Here is a 9,953-nt window from a genome sequence, read left to right as displayed (position 1 = left end):
CTCGAGAGAGTTTAAGAGACAGCAAGATTAACGTCGGTATAGACTTGAAGCCACCATGTGCCACGTTGGAGTCGCCAAAGCTGTACCGGTTACGTGGGTTCTTGGTTTGTGAAAACCAAGGCAATGAGGCGGTCACAACCAATGAGAGGGGACCTCGGCAGGTAAAAACAAGTTATATTGGCAAAGAGAAGATTATGGTATCGTGAGAGAGAGAGACAGACAGACAGACAGACAGACAGAGATGTTCACTTTTCCAATATCGATGAAAATCAGCTCCAACAAGAGCGAACAAAAAGAGGGTCGACAGACAACTCGGAATGGTCAAGAAAAAATACAATATATGATAAATAATTATGGCCCAGTTTCTATAAAGCAGTTAAAAATGTAAATCAAGGAACGTGGTTTTCTGGAGGAAGGAAGTTTTAGTAACATGCAGTTGCAAATGCTGAGGTCAGCGTTGGAGGAGAGAGAGAGAAGGAGAAACGGAAGGGTAAAATAGAACCTGTGAATTGGAGTGCTTATAACATGTTGAAGGCTGAGCCTGATTTCAGGGAAAGAAAATCTCGAATAAAGGATAGATCAAGTACACGTACAAACACCAACGCACATGCACACACACACGGAAAACAACCTAATGAAGTTGTACAGTGTCTTAAGACTGGATCAGATCCAAGTCAACGGTCGCCGCCTCAGGGTCTTCTGAATCACCAATAGCATATCGTACCCACAATCAATTGAAGCAAGAATCCCTAAAGAAGTTGAGACAATGTCCCAGTACCTTAAGCGCCTCACGAAAGTCGATAACGTCTATTGTGGACTGATACCACCCAAGGACATAGCGACGGCAGACATCACACCATATGAGGCAGACCTGAGGAGCAGCTTCATCAATAGAATGAAGTACGAAACAACAAAATAGGTAAAATATACGGGTATTACCGGGGACACGGCAAAGCTGAATTAGATAGAACAATACGTGGTACATGCTGAAAAATTGCTGGCTCAAGAGAACCATAACCGGAAATTAAAGATGCAACAGCAATCACATAAACCTCAGCTTATTATGATGCAAATGGTCGTTCAGCCATTGGAGGGAGGAACTGCGGGAAAAGAGAGAGGCAAAGGTGGAGTTCGCAAAAGAGGAAGGGATCGCGGAAGTGTGCTTGCAGAGATAGATCTGGCTAGTGCTTTGTTTGAGGAGCAATGGACCACTAGTCGAGACAGTGCCCGCACAGACAGCCTCAATCGGTCCTGGAGGCTGGACAGCATAGTGACTGACAGGGGACGACTGAGGTTGAGGTGGGCAGGCCACAAGGTACAGGTAAGCCTCTTTCCTTTATATTTGGCTATGAAGAATCCCTTATGCTAATCACTTCTACTAACCTAACGGGCACTGAGATGTATCCCAACTCTATATTGAATATTGAGATTGCGGAGTGTGGACAATATATTCAATAATCCAATGATGCGTATATGTCGATGCCTACCTCTATGTTATATGTGGAAGGTACACCAGTTACCTTTTTGGTAGATACATGGCCAGCACATTCACTCCTCAAATCAAGACAGTTCAGAGAGTTGACGCCAATAAAGATGAGTGGAATGTTCCTGAACTCAATGGAGGCATCAGGCTTCGTGATATGAGAGCGTTTTACCGCACCCATATTGTGTGAAATCAGTAATGTGTATACATTCTAATTCTCAATTTTGTTAGCGGAATTCTGTACTTTACATTTGATGGCTCGGGATCTCATAGTGAGACTGGAGTTGTATTTGCTCAGTACTCCGACGGGCTTGCAGGTAATTCAAAGGGAAGATTCACAAGTGTAAACTGTAAAATACAACCCACGACCCCTTGTGTATGTCTATGAGTGGCGATTAAGCCGGAGAGCAATGAGTTCAATAAGCAATTCACTCGCCCTGGAAGCAGGTAACCATGTTAATCATATCAACATCGATTTTTTTTTTTTTTTTTGCGGGAATATGCTGCACTGCACAGCACACATACACCAGGATGGTCCTGAGCACCCATAAGAGAAGTATTGGTTCAGGAGATTGGTGAAACCAGGACAGTTGTTATTGTGCGAATTTTATTGAAGGGATGACAGATGTGCAGTTAGTGTGAACTTATGTAAAGTACCTGTGACGGCAAGTAAATTCTATATTTTTGATGTGGAAGGCTGCGCTCCTCGCGTGTCACTGGCGAAGGTATCCAGTGACTGATGGCAGGATTTGGGGCCATGGGTACTAAAGGCATAAAGAACGAAATGCTGAGTGTTCTGGGACGATGTGGGTATGTGATTCAATGCAGATGTGCGGACATATAGGAAGAAATTAATTTATCTAACTCAGGCAATAGAACAGTCGAGGTAACCCCCGCGAGCCCTGAAGAGCCTCGAAGGCTGGCCTGGCGTTTCCCTAACATAAACTTCTCAGACCCAAGATGAATAACGGTCCCTACTGAATTATGGGTAAAAGGCAAACATGATGTGGGGCTTATACGAGGTTGTGAACCAATACGAGTAACCACGAAGTCGGAGTATCGTCCTTGCAGTGCACAATGCCAGTTAAAACCCGAGGTCATAGAAGTAGTTACTCTAGTTTTTCAATCCTTCCCAAAGGCTAGAAGATAATCCCCTGTGTAAACTCACTTGTGAGAACTCCCATTTTTCTGATCAAAAAGGCAACAAAAATTCCAAGTGAACCGGAGGAATGCAGGTTTGTTCAAGACCTGCAGGCAGTCAATAACAGTGTTGTCCCACGCGCATCAAATGTTCCCAAACCCTATACTGTATTAGTTCCATTTCCACCGGACAGTAAATGGTTCCATACTGTGGATTTAGCAAATACATTCTTTAGTGTGACGGTGCATCCAGATAGTCAATTCTGGTTCGCTTTTTAATTCAAAGGGAAATCTTATGAGTTCACATGACTTTGTCAATGTAACTGTGAGTGACCCACTATATATAATGAGGCTATACGCAGGAGACTGGAGACTCTTGTTTTAACCCCTGGATCTGCGCTTCTGCAATCTGTAGACGATTGCTGAAGAGTAGCACCGACAGAGGAACAATGTGAGAAGGATTCCCTTGCATTACACGAGGGAAGGGCACAAAGTCAGTCTCGCAAAGCTTCGATTTATGCAACAACAGGTGAAGTTCTTCAGTCACTTAATATCTGAACAAGGGAAGGCCATTTGTCAAGACAGAGTGCAAGTCATTCAGCAAATTCCAAGGCCTCACATGAAGAAACAATTGCTATCCTTTTTGGGCATACGCTCCGACTGAAGAACGTTTATCCCACATTACACAAATCTTGAGGCGCCCTGAAGTGACATGGCCCATGAAAAGGGGAGCAGAACCATGGTCCGTTGCAATGGATCCCAGCGGACGAGTTGAATTGAAAAAGACGTTTCAAAGTATACCGACACTGGGGATTCCGAATCCAAACAAGCCTTCTGTCAAACGGCAGATGAGAAACATGGCTGCATGACATCTGTGTTGTTGCAGGATCATGGGGGAAAATTCAGGCTGGCAGCTTATTTTTCGGCTAAGCTAGACCTCGTAGCGGCAGGATTGCATATCAGATTGCCTGTGAGCTGTGGTTGCAGTGTCCAGGGATATAATCGGCTATGGCGACTTAACCAAACTGATCACACATGCAGTATCCTTACTGCTTTCCGAGCAAAAGACAGTACATACGTCGGCAGCGCGTTGACTCAGATACAATGCTGTGTTATTGGAGAAGCCTAACATTGCAATAAAACGATGTAACGTCCTTAATGCTGCTAATCCTCTCACTAGAGAAGGAGACGGAGACCCACATGATTGTATCGCTGTAATTAATGAAATGTGCTGCCTAGACAAGACTTGCAGAATTCACCAATTCAGAATCTAAATATGGCGTTTTTTTGTGTGGATGGGACAGCATTCAGGTGCAAGGAGATAGGTCAGAATTTTATTGGGCATGCTCTAGTAACTACCCATGAGGTATTCAAAGCGGGATCACTCGCTTCTCAACTGTCAGCGCAAGCAGCGGAGCTGATCGCCTTGACTGAGGCATGCAAATTGGCTAAGGGAAACACAGTGAATATTTAACCGATAGCAGATACGGATTCGGAGTTGCACATGATGTTGGAATCCTGTGGAAATACAGGGACTTCTTGACCTTCACCGGAAAGCCCATCACACACCCGTGATCAGATTTCTGATCTCTTGGAAGTGGTCATATTGCCTAAATCAATCGCTGTGTGTAAATATGATGCCTACACGAAAAATAATGATTCAGTTTCTCAAGGAAATGCAAGGGCAGACTCAGCGGCAAAGACGGCAGCCCAGCAGCCGTTAAATGATCAGTTTGACATGGGAATGACAAAAATCCTTTCCCAAATAGCAGACGTACGGGAGTCACAGTCGATGCCCAGGCTGGAAGACACGTTTGAGTGGGAAAAAGCAGAGTGCAGTTTGAGGTAAGGGGTATGGTTTGGCCCCAATGCTAAACCTTTTCTACCACGACCATTATTAAATTCTATGCCAAACTGACACACGGTAAGGAACATGAGTCAAAAGAAAGGAGATATGACAGTATTTCAGCACAGTGGTACATTGAGGGATTTACTCATTACTTCCAGAAATATTGTGAACGACGTCTTATCTGTGCCACAATAATGTGGGGAAGGGAATACAGATGAGTTATGTAGCATTTCCGAAATCCCAAAAACAATTTGAACATTTATAACTGGATTTAAGCGAACTAACACCCTGCAAAGGAAAAAGGTATTGTCTGGTAATAGTTGATATGTTTTCAAAATGGGTGCAAGCGTTTCCTACGGCAAAAAAAGATTGCCAGTGCCATTACCAAAGTCTTCCTAACTGAAATAATTCCGAGTTGGAGCATCCCTGAGAGGCTTAGTAGTCCCAAGGTTTGTGAAGGTTTATAGCTCCGGTCGAGGTTTAGGGTGTAGGTTTGCTCGCTGAGCTGTACGTTTGTTATCCAGACGTTTCATTACCTGGCTAGGTAACATCATCAGTGGCGACCTCCAAGTGAAGCGAATATGTTGTCTCCTGGTTTCTATTTATATGTTTGTCCTGGATGGGGTTCCTGGGGTTTGTGGTGATGTCATTTCCTATTCGTTTTCTGAGGGGTTGACAGATGGTAAATCGATCAATGTGTTTGTTTATGGCGTTGTGATTGGAGTGTGAGGCCTCTCGGAATTCTCTGGTGTGTCTGCATATACAGCAAACCGACAAACACTGACCAAATACGTAAGTACACCAGCAACTATTCCAACACGCAAAAAGGAAGCTGTATCAGAACACTATTCCAACGAAGCACCACACATTTCAACACAGACGAACTTCGGAAAACAGAGGAGAAGCACCTATAAAACGTATTCAAGAAGAACGGATACTTAAAAAATACAGTCCACAGATTCCTCAGGAACAAACCACGACAAGTAGACCTAACACAGCCAGAAACCCTATCGACCTTTCAACACATCACTGAAGTCTCAAACGTGGCAGCCAGACAACTATGACCCCTCGGAATCCCACCAAAATCTCAAACAAAACCAACAAATTTAAAAGACCCAGTGCAACCCATGGATAAAACCAACGTCATATACAAAATTCCATGCAAGGACTGCCACAAACACTGCGTAGGACAAACAGGAAGAAAGTTAGCTACCAGGATACAGAACACCAGCTAGCCACAAAAAGACACGACCCTCTCTCCCTCGTAGCCCTTCGCATGGATGAAACAAAAACACCATTTCGACTGGGACAACACATCTATCCTGGGACAGGCTAAGCAAAGACATGCCAGAGAATTCCTTGAGGCCGAGCACTCCAACCGCAACGCCATAAAAAAAGACATATATATCTAGATAGCATCTATCAACCCCTCAGAAAACAAACAGGAAATGGCATCGCCACAAACCCCATGAACTCCATCCTGGACAAACATATAACTAGAAAGCAGGAGACAACGGTTTCTCTTCACTTGGAGTTCGTCACTGATGATGTTACCTAGAACAAAGATCATAGAATAATACAGCGCAGTACAGGCCCTTTGGCTCTCGATGTTGCACCGATCCAAGCCCACCTAACCTACACTAGCCCCCTAACCTCCATTAGCCAGGTAATGAAACGTCTGGATATCAAATCTACAGCTCAGCGAGCAAACCTACACTCTAGGCTTTGTAGTGACAGTGGGACACCTTTTCTCCATAATGCCCTACAGTATATTAGTGAGTATTTAAGAAGAAACATGAGATAACACTGTGCCTACCACCAAACGAGCGGTAGGGCAGCGGAAAGAGAAAATGCTACCTTAAAAATAAATTGACAAAATGCTGTGAGGAACTAGGGATGGCATGGACAAAGGCACTTCCAATTGTGCTAATGTGTACGAGATCTAGGAGGAGAGGGAGAGCTAATCTTAGTCCGTTGAGATTTTGTTTGGTAGGCAGCCAAACACAGGAATTGTCCCGAGACGTCAGGGAAGCCAGAAAACAGGCCACTGTGAGGATGAGATGTTGTGTTACTGCATGAAACTCTCTACACTTCTGTCCCAAATACAGAATCAAGCGAAGACAGCACTACCCCAATCAGCAGAAGGGAAGATGTACGATCTATAACCAGGAGCCTGAATAGTGGCAAAAGACTTCAGGAGGGAAAACAGGAAGGCAAGCAGGTGGCGGTGACCGTTTCAAGTACGCTTTACAGCACAGACAGCTGTTAAGATCGCCGGAACAGCCACGTGGATACACGCCAGCCATTACAAACTTGCAGCTGGGACTGAGGAGACATCGCACAACACCAAAACCAATTTAGAGCAAGTATTTATGAGAAGACTTAAGCAAATGTGGGCCTGCCCCAAGTTAACACTGTTGACAAGCGCCCTGCTAGGACTATTCATAAGGGCAGGAGCGTCTGGGATGTAGCAGCTGACAGTTATCTTAACTGATAGGACGAAGTGGATCTTTACATGCGACCCATAGCCGTTCAGTAACAAGGACGACTATAAATTCGATAATTAAGATTAATGCAGGGATCCATGCCGCGCCGGTGACTTGCACTTAGTAGTAGCCACCACGGCAAAAGGGGCACCTGACATGGGAAATAGATTTTCTATGAGCAAAGTAAGACTCAGAAGAGCAATGAGGGAGTCTCGTGGTGTGGAATAGAAAGATCCTTCTCCGACATCTGTAGACAGGTGAATATAGTGGTGCAGTCGCCCCACCCCCGCCCTGCGAGATGCAGTGCAGAATGTAGTACAGATGATAGGAGCCCTGGGGCATGGCAACCAATCAAACCAGATCATGGACCTAACCCCAAGCCGGGCAATGGTCATTAATGACACACCCGAACCCCGAAGGGAGACGGCCGAGTCTAGAGAGCGAAGTTAAAGCAGGAGGGGAATTTGCCTGCTGGAGATAAATGGCGTAAATGCGAAGCCCGTAGGTTGGGAGCTGCGAAGGGCCATTTCTAGATGTGAAGGGAACAGAGCATTTGCTTTGTTCATTAGACAAAATGAGAGATTAGATGTTGGCGACACTTGTTAGATATGTTTGCACACAGCCCAGAGGTAGTCTGCCCAGCAAATTACTGAGAGCCTGGCGAGAAATGCCAGCTGTCTGCCTCCGAGGGAGGCGACTAGCCTGACTCTGATAGTGGGGGGGCAATTTGGGCAAATCTCGTGTCACCACCCGAACTCCAGGCTAACTACAGCCCCAAGCCTGACACGCTACCGACCACAGCATTCCAGATCGTGGATTGCAGGGGAGAAAAGTGTATATGCACCAATCGGGGGAGACTCCTTTTGGGTATCTCCCAGTGTACCTTGATGCTGTACTTGAACAATGACTCTTGTACAGCAACATACGCAAATGATACACTCAGTCTGTTCTTCCCTGGGTGAGCTACGTTAAGAGAGTGGTGTCAGTCTGCTCCTCCATGGGCGTGTTACTTTCTCAAAGTCGTGACAGTCTGCTCTTCTCTGTCTGAGTTTAACAGCAAGTGTGGTTTCATTACTGTCTTCGCTGGATGATTCACATAGACAGAATGGAATAAGTCTTCTCTTCTCTGAGTGAGTTACTTTGACAGAGTGGAGTCAGGCTCGGCTCCCTGCTTGTGTTTCATTGACAGAATCAGACCAGCCTGCTCTTTCCTGGATCAGTGACAGAGACAGAATGGGTACAGCCTGCTCTTCTCTGAGTGAGTTACGTTGACAGAGTGGCATCAGTCTGCTCTTTCTTGGGTAAATTATACTGACTGAGTCGTGTTAGTCTGCCATTTGCTGGGTGGGTTACATATAAAGTGTTGGGTCAGTCTGCTATTCGCTGGATGACTAACATTGACAGAGTGGCGTCAGTCTACTCTTCCCTGGGTGAGTTACATTAACAGAGTGCAGTCAGGCCACAATTACCTCGTTGAGTTACATTGATAGTGTGATGTCAGACCTCTGTCCCCTGGTTGAGTTACATTGACAGAGTGGAGTCCATCTGCTCTTCCCTGGGTGAGTTACGTGAGCAGTTTGGGGTCGGTCTGCTTTCCGCAATCCAGGAACTCCATCTCTAGCGGTTTCTTGTCAGTATCTCCATACTAAGGATTTGAGGAGTTAACAAAAGTAACTCGTCCCCTACATCTTTGGGATAATTAGGGATGGGCAGTGAATTTTATCTATTGAAAGTCAAATGTGTCCCAGAAATGTATTTCTAATAATTGCATGCACTAATTCGACACTACAAGCGGTCGGGAATAATTTGAGGAGAGGTGCAGGGTAGAATAATTAAAGTCAAATGCTCTGATGCCGAGGAGACATGACACAAGATGTGAGTGTGGAACTGATGGTGCAAGGCTCAGTGTCAGTGCTATTGGTTCAGCATTTATTTCTCACTGTTCGCAATGACTCACACACCATTGCTGTCAATCCTGCCAATGAGCCTGTTCATCTTGGTTTGAAATTCCCTGCGTGTGTATTAACGTGGTTAATGGGACGCGAGAGGAGATGAGCACATCCTCTTTATTCTATCAGTTTAAACAGATGAAAATATCTGTTGGATGCCAAGGCAAGAGAATACTGTCTTTTTCTGTGCCTTTTCAGTAGGGCATGCTCAGCATTGAAATGTCTGCTTTTGCACAAGCAGAGTTTGATTGCCATTCATACTGAGTATCGCTAATACAGAAAACGCGTTTTCGAATTCCTGTGATCAAGTGGTTCAGACATTGCACATATGGACGAGCAATCTGGCTTTTAATGTGGCGCCGTGGCTTAGCTGGTGAAAGCACCTCCCATCACACTGATGCCTGCTCATTGTATTGAAAGCTCGTTATTTCTCGCAAGTATTGTGTTGCTCATCGAGAAACTCCGTGTCCTGTTTGAATTGCTGTATATTTTGATTTCTCGTTCCGGCTTCATTTTCCTGGTTTAAATCCAGTAGTGTATGTTGCTCTATTTAACTACTATTTTAACCTGGAGATTCTTCCCGCAGTTCCACAAGCACTTCTGCTTCTCATTATCTTATTCTCATTCCTTCATTCCCAGTTTTGTGGAAATTAATTGGTGAGGCAGGAGACAGTGCAGCATTCCCGGAGAATGTTGTTGTAATGGCACTGACACCACGACGTGATTACCCTCATTCTCTGCTGTCACCATTCATTCGTTGTACACCAACAGTAAATGCAACCTTGTTCTTCTTCAACTATCAGTTGGATAAGGAATTCAACTTTAACTTCGAAAGGGTCTTTAGATTTTGAGGAAGAAATGTCTCCTTGCCTCAGGTCGAAGTGACAGGCGCATTATCCAGAGAATGTGAAACAACTTCGACCGACTCCAGCCAGGAGTCAGAAAGCCTCTCAGCAGTACGAATCTCAAACTGTCTCTGAATGTCAGGCTTTTCATGAGCAGAAATGGGAAATGAGGGATATGGAGAGCCAGAGAGTCGGAGAATG

This window comes from Chiloscyllium plagiosum, unplaced genomic scaffold, assembly GCF_037043375.1.
Source record: "Chiloscyllium plagiosum isolate Xiang-an unplaced genomic scaffold, Cpla_swu_hap1 HiC_scaffold_38, whole genome shotgun sequence".
In the NCBI taxonomy this organism is placed as follows: Eukaryota; Metazoa; Chordata; class Chondrichthyes; order Orectolobiformes; family Hemiscylliidae; genus Chiloscyllium; species Chiloscyllium plagiosum.
The sequence above is the reverse complement of the archived record's forward strand: the minus strand, read 5'-3'. Positions refer to the sequence as shown.